The sequence below is a fragment of the Mauremys reevesii genome, linkage group 9 (genome assembly GCF_016161935.1).
Source record: "Mauremys reevesii isolate NIE-2019 linkage group 9, ASM1616193v1, whole genome shotgun sequence".
Classification (NCBI taxonomy): domain Eukaryota; kingdom Metazoa; phylum Chordata; order Testudines; family Geoemydidae; genus Mauremys; species Mauremys reevesii.
In genome coordinates, this window is record NC_052631.1 from 25,248,844 (window position 1) to 25,268,461 (window position 19,618).

The following is a 19,618-nucleotide window of genomic DNA, read 5'->3' on the forward strand; positions in this document are numbered from 1 at the left end:
ATATCCATGGTCCTGCATCAATATAGGGGGCTGGACCAGATGAGCTCCTGAGGCCTCTTTCAGCCCTACATTTCTACGATTTGAAGACAGCGAGAAATGGACAATCCACCACTATCCTTGGTAGTTTGTTCCACTGGTTAATCACCCTCACTGTTACTGAACTATACACATTTCCTAATCAACAGCTGTCCACATCAAGAAAAGTATCACACAGTTGGATTTTTTATTAGCACAGGTCAAATTGATCCTTCTTGCAAAACAAACTTCATAACGGAAGGCCAGTAAACCCAGTGGCATTCTCCTTGCTGCTTCAGGAAAGCTACTCTAGCTTATCTAATATACTTACAAGGAAAAGGTTTTTCTACATGGCCCTGCACTGCGGTATCTAGCCACCTCAGATAGGAGGAGGCTGTGTGGGGGTTAGAACCTCATGGTTCCTGGGGGTCTTAGAAGAAAGGATGCTGTAGGTGTGTGGAATCTGAAGTTGTCCTGCATGGCTCCATTGGCCTAACTTCCCCATATATTGTCACTGTCACAACAGGTTAATTATTAAGGTCTTTTTAGTATTCCTCTTGATGGCTTTCATATGAAGAATCCTCCGTCATCAGGAGACACATTGATGTTGATCTGAAGAGAACAGGCTGGCAGAGGAAAAGTCACGAATATGTTATTCCATGTGGTGTAATTCAGGTTCGCAGGAAACAGAAGTGTTTAATTCCCTTACCCTGCAAGGCATGTCTTGCTGGTTAGGGATCTTTTCTTTTAATTTGGGTGAGGCTGCTCATGTCTAGGGGAAAAGAAATAATTTGATTGTTCTTGGCATCTCTCAGCTGACTAGGTCACATATAGGATAAAGGTAAAGTTTAGTGACAAGATTTTTATGGAGTGCAATAAGCAACATTACTGTAATGTATGAGTCATATTTGAATTCTCTGTGACAAATTCATACCTGGCATAACTGCTCTGAAGTCAGCACCTAGATGCTACAATTATTGGACTATAAATACCACAGATAAAATGAGTCATTCCAGGGATGAATTTGCCCTCTTCTCTGTTCAATATATACACAGGAAAGAAGGCCCTTTCAGGAGCATGAGTGACTAAGGCCTTGTTTGCATTGTACAGCCTTGTTTAAGGAAGACTAAGTGCAAGGGTGCACGGGTAATATCTGGAACTTTGCATAAGGTAGGTGTGGTCCTGACTTTATCTAAATGAAGCCAGATATCGTATGCTATGATTTTTCTGACCAGTAACCTATGATTCACAGATGCAAAGGATTTTCCATTACAGGATGAGATCACTGATCCATCAAATGCAGTATCCAAAACTCAATGTTTTAGGGGATGGCAACCCTGTGCACTTAGCCACTTGAGTAATGCTGAACATGGTAGAAAAATATCCCCCTGTAGTGATACACATGTGCCCTGAAGCCCTCCGCACCTTAATATGCAGAACTATAAATTGTTATTATTGGTCACATATTTATCAAGCTTCTATCAGAAGATATTGCAATAAATATCACAGATTTCATTTCAACCCATTCTACTCACTAGCAACATGCTGATAAAAATAAATATAGGATTAAGAGCTAAATTGGGGTTTAAGCCATATACTGTGTGTGGTGGGATGTGTACCCCAAATGGGCAACAAGAAGGTTAAATTGGGTTTGAGAGGCCAGTTATGCTACCTGGCTGCACCTGGAGGGTCAGCCAAGCTTAATTAAAGATAAAGCCCAGCTGGGGTAAGGAGCTAAGAGATGTATAAAGAAAGGAAGCACAAATTGGGGGGAAACTGCAGGAAGAGAGGGTAGTAGAATGGAACCTGGGGAGATACAGAGAAGTCCCTGGGGTGGAGCCCATTCTGGTAGTGAGCACTGACAAAAGGGCAGGACGTGGATGGATTAAATTGTTTTCATCTTGGATTTTGTTTCTCCTCTGCGTTTGAGTAAAAGATTCAAGGGAGAGGCCCTGGGGCCACTACTCTGACAGAGGAGTGGAACGAAAAAGGAGCCCTTGAGGAGCAGAAGATGGCAGATTGACAACTAGAGTCATGTGGGATGCTCCCCATTTGGGACACATACCACAGAAGGGGAAAGATTTAAAATGGCTGGAGCTCTGACGGGGGCAGACCACTGCAGGGCCAGAGCAGCTGTTGACATGTGGTGCTAGACGAGGAGAGCCTGCCCTGCCATGAGGGGGTGTGGCAACAGTGGGTCCACTCTCCTACGCTGTGCTATATGCTGCTCCGAAAGCATGGTGCCCCGGTGGAAGATCCTGGAGGCATTGTGCAGCAGGAGAATGGCTACCTCTGCAACTTTTAGAAAGGTGCAAGCTGTGCTAGTTGGTGCAGTGGGGACAGGGCCCTTGCCCCATCCCCTTCCCTCCCACTACAAGTAGGCTAGTCTGTGGATACCACCACCACGCATGCCAGCTTCACACAGTCCGTATGCTCTTGGTGTACAGGGGTAGCGATGGTGCCCAACCTCACAATTCTGCAGCAACCTCTGCACAGCGGAAGAAAGTGGGGCAGGTTCTTTGTGCCCACCCCATACTTAGTGCCCAACCGCATATGGGGATGCTACTTGGTCCTAAGATCAGAATTACAGATGCAAGAGTGCTCATAATTTTAATGCTATATATCCTTGTTGGATGACTTTAAAAAAAAATTAAAAAATCTTACCTGCTGACTAATTTGTTAGATACTGATTCTCTTCTGTTAGAAGTAACAACTCCATTTTCTCCCATCATCAGTACAAACCCAAGCCCTAGATTAAAATAAAGCTATAATAATATGTAATTAACTTTTCCCAATTTTCTACTGATTAATTTAAAAAACCCAACATCTGAAAACCTATTATCTCAGTGCAACAGGCAGTGCTAAAGGAAGAGAGGCGAACATTGAATCAAAGCAGACGTATCCTATTCTTGTTGATGAGCTTGGTCTGCACAAAAATATCCCTAGTTTTGATACACCTCAAATCAGAGGTAGTGGCAGGGAATAGTTGTCTAAACACAACTTTAGACACTGTGCAAATTAAGGTTGCTTATTTTCAAATTATATTTTTAGTTATAGCTATAAAATACTTAATTTGTATTAAAATAAATGCAGTTCCAAGTCTGATACTACTAATAATGATGGAGTCAAATGTTAGTGAGTCACATACATGATTGTGGTCGGTAAACATAAATGCCAAAATAATTAGAAAAAATAATTCCAGTTTTTAAGAGAAAAAACCTGGAATCACGTATGTTAAAATTAAGTAAACGCTTTTTTTAGTGGAGTGAAAAACAATTGACTAAAATAGACAATGGTAGTAACACAGTGTGTGTCTGTTAGAGAAAGTAAGCGGATTTTAAGCATATTTTATTTCTCTCTACTAAAGATAGTGTATAATGTATCAAACTTGTGTTTCTGATATCTGTGTTAAGGCTTCAGAAGGTTTGGGATTGGGAATATCTTGCTGTATTATCTCATAATTGTTCTAAACTTGCATATAAAAACTTAAAATATGGCTTTAATTGGTGTTTGTATATTTTTTCTTTCTTTATATAGAACTTAGATACAGTGTTCCTGTCACTAATTTCTAAGTTATCTGCAAGAAAACTCTAGTTTAGTTTTCAGGTGCCTAAGTAGCCCCTGGAATCATGGTTAAAGTGATTCCCTCACCCCACCCCCCCAATCCTGAAATGGCACCACTGGCTGAGAGAGAGAGCAAGCAAGTGAGGAGAAGAAAGCTGGCACATTCCATCTGGCCCTGGCAATGGGACAGGTGTTGAGGTCATAAAGTTGCCTTTGGGTCGAGTTGCTTGTTTCACTGATATTGGAAAGAGAGCTGTTCAAAGAAGTTGATGAAAGAAAACGCTGCATTTTCTATGTAGATTTAAAAGATTTATCTGTGAGCAAAATTAAAGTAGGACCAAAAAGAGCTAAGGTATGACAATACTTGCAATACTGGCAATGTTTAACTATGCATATGAAAATAAATTTATGAATGAATCACAGTCATGACATCTACCAACATTTCAACTAGAGAGAGATCAAATAATAATGAAGATATATTTCTGAAGCATCAAGCTGTTCAATGGGTACTATGATTGGGACACTGAAAATATACACTATGAAAATTCCATCCTATAGCATACATGAGTACACAACATTACATAAACTTCATGTTTTCTCTCTATTATAACTAGTGTCCTCCCATTTTCCTCCCTTATACTTTGTTTACTGATGTCCTTTTCTGCATTAAGTTTAATGTAGATTGTGTTTTTCTCAGCACAGGGACCTATCATTTTGTTTATCTGCAAAGTGCCATGCACACCTTTGGTGCTGTACATAATATTGACTTAGGGTCTCCTAGTAGAGTTGATGTATTTCCAATACATTTTGCAGAATTTAAGCTTGCATTTAAAAAGAAAAATCTAATCCTCTGCTTGCAAACACATCTTTCCCAATGTGAAGCACTTCAGTACTGTATTTCTAAGCCCTTGTCTACAATGAAGAGATCAGGCAAAAGGCTGGCCTTACCATGAGGCAAACTGAGGTGGCCACCTCAGGTGCCAGACTGTATGTGTGTGGGGGGGAAGGGGCTACTAGGACCCAGAGTGTAGAAAAGTGTGTCTGCCACTGGTGCATATGTATTCTCTCTGCTCTAGATGCACAGAGATGGTGGAGTGCTGTGCTGGAGGAAGGAGGGCACAAGGGACATAATAGGCAGGCAGGAGAAAAGGTGAGAGGAAATAACAGAAAGCAGCTGGAGCTATAGGGAGAGAGAGGAGGAGGAGCTTCTTATGTACCTCTCTAGCACCCCCAGGAGCCTGGACTGATTAACATCAGCTTCTCAGGGAGCTTCCTGTTTCCTGCTGCTTCCCTCAACCCACTTGAGGAGAACAAGTGACGCTGATCTCTTCCCTCACTCAGGCCCTGCTACCAGCCTGCTTATTTGTCCCCTTCAATTGAGTGTTGAGAGCCACTATAGCTGGCACAGAACAGCAATCATGAGTGACAGAAGAAAACGCCTCTCTGGGGCAGCATTCAGAAAAAGAAAGAAAGCAAAGGAAGCTTTTCTAGCTAAGCAAGGAGCTCTTGAGATATACATATACACAAATGTTCATGGTGAGCCTTCCGGCCCCAGTGAGGATGTGAGTGGTGAGGAAATGCCTGATTTTCCAGTTAGTCAGAGTGCAGGAGACCTGGCAGCTACTGCAGCATCCATATCTCCATCTCAAATGGATGTAGCTATGCACATTCCTGAAGAAAAATGTAGATCAGAGAAGAGTGTGGTGGAGGCGCAAGAAACAGCTGCTGCTGAGTTTAGTTCCTTAAGTCTAGATGATCCAGGACTATGGACACACTTGAGCAGTAGCCTGAGGGTCTTCCTTGTACTGCATGGGCCACAGCAAGTGAAAAACTTCATGTTCCCCAAAGACAATGAAAATAGAAGTTTCCATCCAACACACTATTGGCGTGAAATCCCCAATGGTGGCAAAGTGGAGAGGCCACAACTTATATACTCAAAAGCCTAGAATGCTGCATACTGTTTTGTTGCAAACTCTTCCAGTCTAATGTTCCAGCCACATTGGGTTCTATAGGAACAAAGGACTGGAAAAATCTGGCATGCCATGAGAAGGCAGCAAATCACCAGAGAGCATTCCATAGGTGGAAAGAGCTTGAATGAGACTAAGGTTAAAGGCCACCATAGATGATCAGCATCAAGAGAAGATTGCATCAGAGTCTTTTTACTGGCAAAATGTTCTGAAAAGGCTCATGGCCATTGTGAGAATGCTTGCTACTCAAAACCTAGCACTGAGTTGCACTTCAGATTAGCTGTATGTGCCAAACAATGGAAACTTCCTTAAAATTGTGGAGCTGATGGCTGAGTTTGATGATGTACTCCAGGAGCATCTAAGAAGAGTCACCACTCAAGAAACGTACATACACACCACTACCTTGGAAAAACCATTCAAAATGAGATCATACAGTTACTGGCAACAAAAGTCAAACAGAAAATTGTGGCAGATCTGAAGTCAGCAAGATATTACTCTGTTATTCTGGACTTCACACCTGACTTCAGCCATATGGGACAAATGACTTTAATGGTGCGTTTTGTAACAAGAACAGAACCTGGTGAAAATGTCCCTGCAATGGTGACTGTCAGAGAGCATTTTCTAGAGTTTATTGACCTTGATGATACTACAGGAGCTGGTATGACAAATGTGCTTCTTAAAAAGCTGGAAGATATGGGAATTGTGACAACTGATATGAGAGGTCAGGGCTACGATGATGGAGCCAACATGAGAGTAAAGAACAGAGAAGCGCAGACACAGATCCAAGAGTTAAACCCTCAAGCTTTTTTTGTCCCATGCAGTTCTCATTCATTAAACCTGGTGGTCAGTGATGCAGCATCAGCTTCTAGTGAGGCTGCTGAAATTTTTAATGTAATTAAAAGCATCTATGTATTTTTCCTCTGCATCAACTCATGGAAGGCAAATTTTGAAGCAACATCTGGGAACATCCCCTCTGACACTGAAACCACTGAGTGCCACAAGATGGGAAAGTCGAGTGGAGGCAATAAAGCCTATCAAATACCAAATTGGAAAGATAGATGATGACATAGTTGCCATTATGGAAGATAATGCAATGACAGGAACTGTTTGTGAGAGAACAGTGGCAGAGGGAAATGGAATCACCAGAAACATACATAGCTTCAAATTTCTGTGTGGCTTAGTGTTGTGGCATGACATATTATTTGAAATAAATGTTTTAAGCAAGAGACTCCAAGGTGTTGACCTTGATATATCTTGAGCAATGGAACAACTGGACAAAGCAAAGTCATACCTACAGTCTTACAGGTCAGATGAGGGATTTCAAAACATTCTGAAGAGTGCGCAGAAGTTGGCAAAGGAAATTCACACTGAAGCTATTTCCCACCCATTCAAGAATACAAGAATCACCAAAGAAGACAACATTTTGATTACAAGGCAAGGGATAATCCCATAAGAGACTCCAAACAACAATTCAAAGTTGGATTCTTTAACCAGGTGCTAGATTGTGCAATACAGTCAGTTGAAGAATGTTTCATGCAGCTCAAGGAACACAGCAATATATTTGAGATATTGTATGATATTCCATAACTCCTCACTATACCTGAAGAAGACCTACACCAGCAATGCAGAACACTAGAGACAGTGTTGACACATGATGACGTGCGTGATATTGAGGTGATGAACTGAAAGCCCTTTCAAGATACATTTCAGCAGGATCAACTCCAAAGGTTGTTCTGGAATATATGTGCACAAATAAGATGACAACCCTCTTTCCAAATGCTTTTGTTGTGCTGCACATACTTCAAACACTTCCTGTAACAGTTGCCAGTGGAGAACGCAGCTTCTCCAAGCTGAAGTTAATAAAAACACAGCTATGCTCAACAATGACACAGGAGAGGCTGCTTGGCCTTGAAACCATCTCAACAGAGTGTGAGTTGGCCCCGACTGTGGACCTTCAGGAAGCAGTTCAAATCTTTGCAACCAAGAAGGCACAGAAAGCATCACTTTGATTATTCAAACAGATAAAAATGCCAGTGTTTACTATGTAGACAAGAAAAGTTACATTTGCTGTTCAGGCTTTTGAAAGTTAAGAGTTACTTAAAATTTTTGAACAAGGCATTTTAAGATGTTAGTTCTCCTTTATTGGGGTAGATAGCAGACCAGAACCATGAGAGGAGTAGAACAGGAAGAAGGCAGAATTGAGACCTTTCAAAGTTTTGGCCCAAGCGAGGGGCCATAGGGGTGTCATTTGAGCTCCCTGCCTCAGGTGCCAAAATGTTGTAGGCCGGCCCTGATCAGGCAATTGTAATACCGCTCAGTTGACTGAAATACAACTTGTCTTCACTCGTTCTGCAGGTCTTTGGCGGCATTTCAGTGATGAAGCTTCAGGGCCGCCAAAGACACCCAAAGCAAGTGAAGATCCCGCCACCGAAGTGCCACGGAAGACCCAGAGCGCTGCCCCATCAGAAAAAGCGCTGCAGCGCATGGTGCCCAGGTCACACCCACGCCGCGGCAAGGAGCGGAACATCAGGCCCGGCTGGGCCACACATGGAAGGAAGCGGGCAGCCGGAGCTCCTGGGGCACTGGGACCCCGCACACCAGGGGGCTCCTGGGGGGGGACGACATATGAGGAGGGGGCGCTGCTGGGGGGACCCCAGAACCCAGCAGTGGAGGGCAACCCAGCAGCGCTCTCCGCAGCAGGGGCAGCAGCATCACCTCGGGGGCAGCGCAGATTCAGAGTTGACAGACCAGACCCAGTGCAGCGCACACTGAACAGGGGACCCTGAGCCGGGTTGTACCATCTCGGGGAGGAGGGACAGAGTGCAGCTCCTGGGAGGGGACTCAGCTGCCCTCCCCTTCCACCCAAAGGCTAATACATCCAGCACAGCGCCCCCAAGCAGCCACCGTGTGGGGATATCCCAACCCCGTCCCCCATGCCCATTCCCCCGGGATCACATACTGTGCCCCTAACCCCCTCTCCAGCACATGGTGAAGTCCGTTCCATCCTAGGGCGGTGCTATATCAACCAATCAAATCATAACTTGGGGGCCTTCTGACCAATCAGCTACTGCTTCATGTTACAACCCGATGCAAGAAGGGAGGTGTCAGTAAAGTTCTTTAAAGGGTCACCCAGGTGGCAGGGGGTGGGGAAGGGGAGAGTTTGGATAGACCAATGGAGGTGGGGAGTGGCGCCTTTTTTTCCCCCCACTGATGTGAGTTGGAACCTGAGTAAAATTAAAAAGGCACTACTTGTGCTCGGTGGGGGAGCGGCCGCTCCCCCTAGCTACGCTACTGCACTTCTCCCCACCCTCCCCTGTGGCTGGACACAGCTCCTGTCCCTTCCCTCCCACACAGTGATGAAAGGCTGCTGATGGCCACATTCTGGTGTGAACCCTGGCAGAAATCTGGGGAGGGGGACATGTGACCCTGCGTCATTCCCCCCCACCCCCACGTTGCCTCAGAAAAACACGGTGCTAGGTAGCAGGAGAGGCGCGTCTGTCCTGGGGGCCCAGCCAGGCATGGAGGGCGGAGAGTACCAGGTAGGGAGGGGAGGGTTGGTCAGTCACCCTTCCTGCGTGAGAGAGGTGTACAGGAGTGTGGGTGTGTCACCTCTCCCCGTGTGTGTGTCATCCCTCCCCATGTGAACCCTAAAGCCTTAAAAATAGGAAGGTAAATAAAAAGAATCCAACTACACAGTATTTCTTTTTAGCGGGGGCTCAGTTAACTTGATGTTAATTTGAACGTTTGTACTGCATAGTTCTGATTGATTGATTGCTGTTAAACTCGAGTTGAACTTGAAAATGAATAATTTTACCAAGTGTCCCATATACAGCATAAGGAAATATGGTCACCCTAAGCTAACAAACACCCCTTGAATGTTGCAGTTGCATCAATCTCAATGTAGATAGGCTTGGGTAAGCCTCACAACATATCTATCAGGTGTGGGTATTTAAGTATCCATATAAGACTTTGATTCTGAAAAGACATGCTCAGATTAAGCAAGTGTTTGCAGGGGCTGGGCCTGGATTACTTAATGTTTGTACATTGCTTCAAATATGCAAAGTATTATATAAATGCTAAGTATGGTCCTATTTGCAGGATCAGTGCCTAATTACACTTAACACAGAATCTGGGATAAGAAATTCCATAGCATGTGGCAAAGTGACCCCGACATTTCCAGTGCAATATCTGTAATTCTTTTAGTAGAACTACTCAATGCAAATATCCAGCAGATAACCATTGCTCCTTTGTGGTTCACAGATAAGAATTTGAGAGAGCAGCTTAAGCACGTATTTGAATTTGATTAATGACAAAAGAGACATTTCAGAAAACAGAGGAGATACTGTCCACTCAACTTAAAAACACAAAACAAATAAGTCAAAGTGACCATTTTCAATGCAGCAGTAAAATGAAAAATGTCTTTCCCTTTCAAAGAACATAGTCATTTGCACATAGTGGCAATACACAGAGATTGATATGCCAATGTCTAAAATATCCCACCGGATTCATGCTTTTAAAAGTGTGTTATTCTGACAGCCAATTACATTGTGATGATGGTTAGAACTTTGTTTTTCTTTCCTATTTCTGATGACTTCATAATTGTTCAGGCCCAATCCTGCATTCTTTGACACCCAAAACAAAAGGAATCAGACTCCTGGTTTGTAAATAGACGCCATTCCCCTTATAGTCTGCTCCATTCATCAACGTCACAATGCAGTATTGGCACCATTACAGTCCAGTGCCATAAAAGTAACACTATCAATGTCACACTGTCAGGGTCTGAGCCTGAAGTCTTGACTCGTGCAGAAAAATTACCACTGAAGTCAATAGGAAAGACTGGGCCTATCCTATGTGGTGCAGCACCTCTTGATAGACACTGAGAGACTTTCAATGGGCACAAGTGTGCACCATTAAAATCAATGGGAGTTTTGCTGTTAACTTCAAAGGGAGAAGGATTCAACCCCATGACTTCAGTGGGAGTTGAAGGTGCTGATTACCTTGCAGAATCAGATTCTTTAGTATCAGTTTCTCGATGAAGCTACACTGCTCTGCATCGCTGCTCTGCACCCCTGCTCCAGCATAGGGAAAATGGGGGAGGTATTCTCTGCCGTGAAGGTGTGGAAACTCTATAGTTAAGGAGTCCCACCAGCTAAAGCTGTTGAACCAGCTCACCCTCTCACCAGCCACCTTCATTGTGTCCCCAATGGGCCAGCACAATCAACGGGCCAGGTCTACACTTCCACTTATGCCAGCTAAACTTATATCTCTGAGGGGCGTAACCCCTCCTCACCCCCCTCACCCCTTAGTGATATAAGTTTCACTGGCATAAGTGGTAGTGTGCACAGCGCTCTCTCTTTCTCTCCTGCCAATATAGCTACCGCTGCTCATTGAGGTCGTTTTATTATGTCAACGGGAGAGGTCTCCTGTCAGCATAGAGCAGCTACACGAGTGATTGTACAGCAGCGCAGCTGCATCAGTACAGCTGCCTGCCACTGTAAACTCGCTCATGTAGCTATGGCGTCATTTGGTCTATGCTGCCCCCAGTAACGCAAACAATTGAATAAAGGTTATTTCTTTCTACAGCTGAAGCTTGTTCCTCTGGTACATGTTTTGCTGCCACCTGAGCCCTGTGTGGCCCACATAAGCCTGGGCTGAATCAGTGAGAAGCACAGAGTTTAGCATTAGCACAGTAATTATTAACATTTTAAATGAAAAGGAGATGAGTGTGATAAAATACTAGGTGTCTAATGTCTTCCAAAATTCATTCGTCCAGGAGTTATTTCATGTTACTTTTTTAATATTCTCTTCAGTAAGAAGGTAGCTCCTTATATTGTCTATATTCCCCAGTTGTATTTTATACTTCAGGAGACTCAGTCCTGATGGCCTGGGATGTTTGCTTATGTGAGGACCAGGGAAAGTAATTAACTGCAATATATAATACAAGAACAGTAGAACGGGCTCTCCTCCTCCATTTTTTAGGCAAAAGCCCTGAGTCTTCACACAAAAATAATTGCAAATCTAGACTATATAACTGAAGTAACGCCTTATTTCCTGATCAATATATTTTCCCTGCTACCTCCTTATTTTTCCTTCAATGCTATGGATTCACCTTGTACCTCAAAGCTACAAGATATGTTTAGATACCTTTGCTGTTCCAGAGAATTTCAAAAGTTGATCAAGAATGGATATTAACTCTTCAGTGCTCAGGCTCCTGAAGAGAGTTCAAAGGTTTGTTACAAATTTCCAGTGGAAAATCAGTAGCTTAAACTACATATGCTTCTTCCACATGCTCATGCATATAACTTGAACAGAGACTTCTGAGAGTTTTTAATCTAATGACATCTGAGAGTTTCGAACCTTTCTTCCATCAAGATACCAATACGGATGTGCAGATTGTATTAATGATGTACCATCTGTTGTCTCTCTTTCTAAAGTCTCATTTTCTTAGGTATCAAATACTCTGAAAGCTTAAGTTTGGGAGGCTGGATGACTCAGACAATTGATAATGGAACTAGTTCACAACCAATTCAGGGCCAAGATTCTGCAATCTGATCTGCAATCTGACTTCAGTGGGACTCCGTGCAGGTGTCAGGGTTCTCCCACTCAGATCGTATTGTGGGAGCGGGGCCCACTGACTGAAAGACCTTACCATCTGATTATTTGTGCAGTTGCTTATGTTACATGAATTTTATGGTCTCAGTCCAGTTTCCACTAGTGGAAACTAGTGTCTATATTACAAAAAATCACCCATATAGTTGGCAATCTCAACAGAGAGGCCAAGGGCTGAATGAGGTTGAAAATCTTCTCACACCTACAGGTGGTTTAGGTTGAGGCTCTACTGGCTCTATGCATGCTAGGTGTCCTCCTTAGCAAAAAGAGTATTCCCTGGGGGCCATTTCTAGTGGGGAGGGAGGGGCTATCAGACCATGGAGAGGGATTCTGCATCTCCTGTGTGCCATGCTCCAAGTCAGCCTTAGGGACAGGGATAAGACAAAGGAGGGAGAAATGCAGTGAGTCTGCAATATGTGGACTTACTGGCCAAAGTTCATCCGAGTGGCAAGGCTCGGTTGTAGCTGCTACAGTCCATTAGCTATAGCAGCAGCAGTGGAGAGGCCGAGCTAGTACTCCACACCATGAAAAGGAAAGATGGTATCTCCCCAGCACCACTAGAGACCACCATGAAAGCCTCAGGCTTTATGCAGGGGCTCCAGAACTTGGGGAGCAAGGCAGGAAAGAAAAGAATCTCATCACCTACGGTACCACTGTAGTGTAGCCACTTCTGGGGTGGAATTGGTAGCTAACAGCACATAGCAAAAGCTACACAATAGTTTAGGAGGGAAGAAGAAGAAAAATACCAGACCCAATTGAAGCTGCAAGAGCTGCCCTTAATTAGGAGGAATATAATCACCCAACATGGGATTTTACAGAGTGTTTAATATTTATGTAAGAAATCACCAGAAAACATTAAACCAGAAAATTCCCTGGCATGGAAATCTCACAAAGGGCACCAGCTCAGCACAGCAAACATAAATATAAAACATTTAACTTGCACTTCCAAAGTAGCATATAATAAATTCCAAGGGTCTGCCATGAGAGTCTGAAGAGGGAGTGCTGACCTGAGGCTAGCTACCATCCCTGCCACAAATATATTTGAATGAGCTGTAATTTGACACACGGCTTTTCTGCCAAGGAATACCTAACACGCAACAGAAAAATCAATTTACCAATAGTTCTTTCGGAAAGCAGGAGAAGAGCTTTTGAAAAGACAATTCTGTGATTAAAGCAACACTTTGACCTCTCCATTAGAGTTGTAGGTGGGTGGACAATACACCTCCATATAATTACCTGTTGCAGTAACTCTGTTGTGACTGAAAACTATACAAGCATTGCCAAACTTAATACATCTAAAAATAGGTTTCATGTTGGTAGTGGGTTTTCTATAGCGTGTCCATTTTGTATTATTCTCTGGATCTAATTCACTGGTAACTGACACACATTAGAAGATGGTATCTTTCCATACTCTGAAAGGTAGGTGCACTCATTCTTCCTTTCTTTCTAATGGAGTTTTTCCTACTTCTGATAGCTTGGGGAAATATCCTTTCCACCTCCCCCCCCCCAATTTGTAGCTAGAAAGCCCTGTTATGGAGAAGGGTATCATCAGAACTGGCTGGAGCTTATGGATTTCACAAGCTATAAATGTGCACTCATCAGTATAAAAATATCCTAACTGTAGTTGGCAAGTATCAAGTGCGGTCACCACACCCTTACCTCCATGATGATCAGAGAGATAGCATAAAAGATTGACCTTAGCTCACAACCTGTCACCGCTTTTGTGCTGTCTTTTGAAACCAACTTTCAATTGATTTTACAAGCCTGGTATAACAGGGTGTCAGGTTCTAGTATAGAGAGGCAGTGCTCTACTTCTGCATAACCCTAATGTCATGTGCTAGAACCCTACCCAGAGATGTCATTATTTATGCTGACTCACTCTGGAAAAGCAGAGCGAGTGACTCCAACTAACTCTAATGCAGAAGTACAAAGGGTTTAGTGTTCCCTGGAGGCAGAGAGAAGTAGGGGCAGGGAAACATGGTTCCTGCAGAGGGGTAAAATCCCTAGGAACAGCCAAGTTTAAGAAAAATGTAATTATAAACTCTTTGGAGCAGGGACTGTCACTGATGGTGCATTTATACAGCATCTTGGGCAAAGGGACCCAGTCTTGCTTGGTTTGTAAGCCCTACCTCAATGTATATTTTTATTATTAATAATGATAGGCTTTATGTTTTGTTATTTAAGTTAGAGGAAAGGTGTAAGTTTAGACCAGATTCAGTGTGTACATGGTATTTTCATACTGTGCTAGGAAAATGGTGGGCGCTCCACCCACTTAGGCCATGCTACCTGAAGTTGAGAGTCCATGTGTTATGTGCTATAGCAGCTGCTATTTTCAGGGAGCTGTAAAAACTGTATTGACTTTCTCACCCTTGTTTATCAATTCAGAAAAGCACTCAAGGAACTCAGACTAATTTTGGCAGACACAAACTACTTTCTGAACCTACCACAATTGCCCTGCACTATCAATAGATCTCAAAGGTTTTCTAAGGATCTCCTTTATTATCAAAAGGTTCTCATTCCCCCTACAATTGAATTCAATGTTTATTATTTCTTCAACCCTTCCTTGTACTTCTTTAATTATGGAAACTGCATCAGACATCCCTCCCTCATCCCCATTCATCATGAACTGCTCATGACTTTTGATATCCCTATAACAATATTTCTGCCAGGAGCTAGTTCAGTATGTCTCACTGTACTACATGCACATTTTCACAGTGATCCTTTTGAGCTATCAGGTAACCATTCCAGTTAATGTACCATTCACACACACACACACACGCACACACACACACAGAGAAGTCTTTTTTTCCCCCCCTTCTTCGGTTTTGTGTTTGATAAAATGTTATTCTACTTTTCAGCTCTTCCAAAATGACTTGCAGAAGGCAATGACAGGTTGCAATTTTAAATCCACTTAGAGGTTTTTTTTTTCTTTTTCTTTTGAATAATCCTGTTTGATAGGCTTCCCTCCCTCCCCTACTTGTCATTAAGTATGGCTGCAGCTCAGACTGAGCAAAAAGTAGATTAATTGTAATGGGTTAGAGATACAAATGCTATGCTTGAGAGAGAGATTTAGTCCAGTCCTTCCTGGAAAGAAACAAAACAAAACTAGAGTACATATGCTAGCTGGTAAGAATTTGATTAATTACCAACTATCAGCATTTATCAATTCATTCTGGATTCATGTTGAGCTATTGTTTTAATCTCTTGGTAAAACAGAACATGGGGTTATTATACTGTATCGGTTACAGGCCTAGCAATTACAATGAATGTGGATAAAAGCATTTGCTGTGTAATTTTCTTCCTATGGTCCATAATAATGAACCATTAAAGAATTTGAACTTCTTTCAGCTAATGCTTTATGCTAATCCTTTCCAGTAGCCAGGATTATGCAATCTAATCAGCTACTAACTGGTAGGATTTTTCATCTTTATTTTTTTAATAGCAAAGTTTTATTCTAACCTAAAGAGAACAAAAGGCTGGGGGGAAAAATGAATGGATAGAAAATGAACACAGCTTTCTATCTCATCTATCCATCATTCAGTGGTTAGAGTAGGATACTGGGAGTCAGGACTCCAGAGTTCTGTTCTCCTCTCTGCCATTAACTTGCTCCATGCCTCAGTTTCCTCACATAATATGTGTGTCACAGTATGTACTGCCCAGGAGTTATATGAGAATTAATAGGCCACATCTAGTAAAGGTAGAAGACAAGGAGGAACATGTGGTACAAAAGACGAAGATGTACAGCCAAGTGGGTGGCATCTGTATTCCGCAACTTAACTGCTGGTGGATGCCTGTGATTACTTATTGCAATTGGGCAGGATTAACTACTTTGGCTCAAAGTGGCCATTGTGCACTAGAATTAGAGGGCCAGGATCAGACACAGGGAAGTCTGTCCATAGCCACCCTCACTCTCCACTGATGTACATTGGAAATTAACTGGAGTAAACCAAGCATGGAACGTTCTGGAAATCTGTGCAGGACGCAGACCTGCGGTGCATCTCCTGCAGTTCCCTCCCCACCCCCAGAAGAAAAATGTGCTTACATTAAAAACTGGTCTAAGTATGGAACGTGATTCTAGATATCCACAAAGAGGCAGCAGATATGGCATTGTACTACTTAGCAACCTGCCACGATCAGGAATGGCCAGTAATGACAAATGGTCAGAAGGGATCAAACCCCAAACGCTGTGTGTCATCTTGTCCTTCTGGATGGGTCGTACATGCCCCTGACAGATAGCCTAAGAGTCAAACCCCTCAGGTATGTCTGCACTACATCATTTACACTGTAGCGCTTCTGGTAAAGATGCTCTAAGCCGATGGGAGAGCTCTCCCATTGGTTTAGTAACTCCTGCCTCCATGAGAGGTGGTGAAGCTCTCATATTGACATATGCACCGTCTATGCTGGTGCTTAGGTCAATACCACTTACATGGTTTGAGGGGTGGATTATTCACCCCCCTCTGGTTATGTCCAGACTACCCACCGTATCGGCGGGTAGCGATTGATTTATCGGGGATCGATATATCGCGTCTCATCTAGATGCGATATATCGATCCCTGAACGCGTTCCCCGTCGACTCCAGAACTCCACCGGAGTGAGCGGCGGTAGCGGAGTCGGCGGGGGAGCCACGGACGTCGATCCCGTGCGGTGTGGATGGGAGGTAAGTCGGGATAAGATACTTCGACTTCAGCTACGGGAATACCGTAGCTGAAGTTGCGTATCTTACATCAACCCCCCACCCGCCCCCAGTGTAGACCAGGCCTCAGTGATGTAAGTTATACAGAAGTAATTTGTAGCAGGCTCTGGGAGGGAGTTTGCGGGTGGGAGGGTGTGTGCGGGGAAGGGGATGGGGGTGCAGGCTCTGGGAGGAGGTACAGCACTTACCTGGGGCTCCTAGGCAGAGTGGGCTGGGAGTCTCCATGTGCTGCTACCTGCAGGCACGGCCCCTGCAGCTTCCCATTGTCCACAAGACAAATTGGGGCAGGATACAACCCCACCCAGGGGCTGCAGGGAGGGGCGGGCAGCCATGTGGAGTGAGCAGGCAGGAAACCACTCAGCTCCACTGCACTGCCAGTGGTGAGTGGGGCCCTGGGCTGTTTTAAATCACCGGGGGACATGCAGGGTGGGGTCGCCCGGGGCTGAAGGTGGGGCTCAGGGAGAGACCCAGCCTCAGACAGCGCTGGAGCCGGGCCCATGGTGCCTGAGCACCAGGAATATGGTGCCCCAGGCACAACGGGCCCATAGATCTTGCCGCCCATGCACTGAAGCATTTCAAGTGTAGACAAGCCCTGAATACATGCACAGAAAGACACTATCTGGAAAACTGTCATAGGACCTCAGTGGCTTTTAGAGAACATGGTGGCAGGGCCGGCTCCAGACCCCAGCGCGCCAAGCGCGCGCTTGGGGCAGCATTTTGCCAGCAGGGCGGCAGGCGGCTCCGGCGCACCTTTCGCAGTCATGCCTGCGGGAGGTCCACCGGAGCCGCGGGATCAGTGGACCTCCTGCAGGCATGACTGCGGAGGGTTCGCTGGTCCTGCGGCTCGGGTGGACCTCCCGCAGGCGTGCCAGCGGATGCTCCACCGGAGCCGCGGGACCAGCGGAACCTCCGCAGGCACATCTGCAAGAGGTCCCCCGGAGCCGCAGGACCGGTGACCACCAGAGCGCCCCTCGCAGCGTGCCGCCCTGCTTGGGGCGGCGGGATTCCTAGAGCCACCTCTGCGTGGTGGCCATTGAATCCCCAGGTGCTGTGAGCTCACGCCCAACCCAGGGCAGACATCTGCTTCTATGAAAGGGTTTTTCATTTTGAGGAAAGCAATCTGAGTACAGCAGAATATTCAGAAGCCACTGAAACTATTTTTTTAAGAAAGAAAAACTACACAGGCAACTGCTTTCTGTGAGAGGACAAAGGTGACTGGAGAGGAAGAGTAAGTGGAAATAGGGGGAGAGGGGCTGGGGGGAGGTCAGTTGATGGGGAAGGGTGGGACACCAGGAAAGGAAATATGGGGGTGAGTAACATGGGGCTGGCGGGAGGGAAATAGGGACAGGATTATCCATCAGACCCCCATTCTCCTCCCCAGTGTGTGCCCCAGCCCATCTACAGGGGTATGATCCTGCCTTGTCTGCCCCCACCCCCCACTTGTGTGAGCTAGAAGAGGGCTTGCCTAGTTGGCAAGGGGGCATAGGGATGTGAACTAGGATCTGGGGGTCCCTGAGCGTCATTCTCTGTCCCCTAGTATGTGTGCCAGGCTCAGTGGTCCCAATGCCCATCTATAGGGCTGTGAGCCAGGTCCTACAGGGGGCTTGCCTCTCTGGGGAGTGTCTCATTCCAACTCCCCAGGCCACACATGAGCCAGGATCTCGGGAAGCCCTGTTACCCCTCAGGGGATGGAATTTAAGCATGGTCAGAGCATGCACCAAGAACATTCACTGCTGAGGATGGGGAGAGGAGCTGAGAACTGGCATGTTTGACACACATCAGAAAGTTTCCAGCACTGGGGAAATGGGAAGGGAACACCAACTGACATGAATGGGGCAGTTTGTGCCTCTCTCAGAGCTATATTGTTTCAGGCTGTATTCCTCTCTTTCTGAGGTGAATCTCATTGAGATGAATGGGCCACTTAACACCTCTCTGAGTCTGCAACTTTGAAGTTTGAAACCCACCCTTGGCAGAAACCTGAGAATGAACTGTAAACACTGTAAAAATCTGCCTCTGCCAGGGTGTTGTTTTTATTAAGAGGGGGAGAAGAGAGAGAAATGTAATTTGGAGTACAGCAGAATAGTCAGGAGGCACTGAAATATTTTTGAAAAGAAAATAAATTACACATACTAATCAGTGGGAGGGCAGAGGTAATTGGGGATTGAAAATTAGGTGGGAACAGAGAGAGAGTGGGGTTTGGGTCTGCAGCTAGGTATGGGGGGAAAAAGGGGGAGAGGGTAAATGGGAATGGGTGGTGGGGAGCAAAGAGGGGTCTAGGGCTCAGGTAAGGGCAGAAGCGGCTGGCGAATGAGAGGGGACCAGACAAAGCTGGAGATATGGTGGAGGATGGCTTATTGCCAGCCCTGACTTCTCCTTTCCCCAGTGAACACTGGGATCTGGGGTGGGGAAAATGAAATCCAGGAAATGATTAATACATATCGCCCATCTGTGAAATGAGGGGGACTGGCCGATTTGGAGGGGGGTGGACGTGTGGCATGCATGGGGACACAGGCGCCAGCTTCCTCATTTCCCTGGGGGTGCTCGACCTCTGCTTCACCCCAGACCCTGCCCCCACTCCACCCCTTCCCCCAATGCCCCACCTCTTCCCACCACCATCCCTCCTGTTCCCACTCTGTTCCCCTTCCCCCAATGCCCCACCTCTTTCCCTCACCCCCAGTGCCTCCTGCATGCCACTGAACAGCTGATTGCAGTGGGCGGAAGGTGCTGGGAGGGAGGAGGAGCTGATCGATGGGGCTGCTGGTGGGCACGA

At 45.2% G+C, this 19,618-nt stretch overlaps 1 long non-coding RNA gene across 2 annotated transcripts in view; it reads right to left on the minus strand.

Moving 5' to 3' along the window:
• Positions 1 to 283: 283 nt before the first annotated feature.
• The window catches only part of LOC120372316, a 98,130-nt gene continuing 78,795 nt past the window's right edge, over positions 284 to 19,618 (minus strand). For both annotated transcript variants that reach the window (XR_005584855.1, XR_005584854.1), the window contains exons 3-4: positions 2,680 to 2,764; positions 284 to 787 (exon numbers count right to left, since the gene is read on the minus strand). This is a non-coding gene — a long non-coding RNA (uncharacterized LOC120372316). The remainder of the gene's footprint in view (positions 788 to 2,679; positions 2,765 to 19,618) is intronic.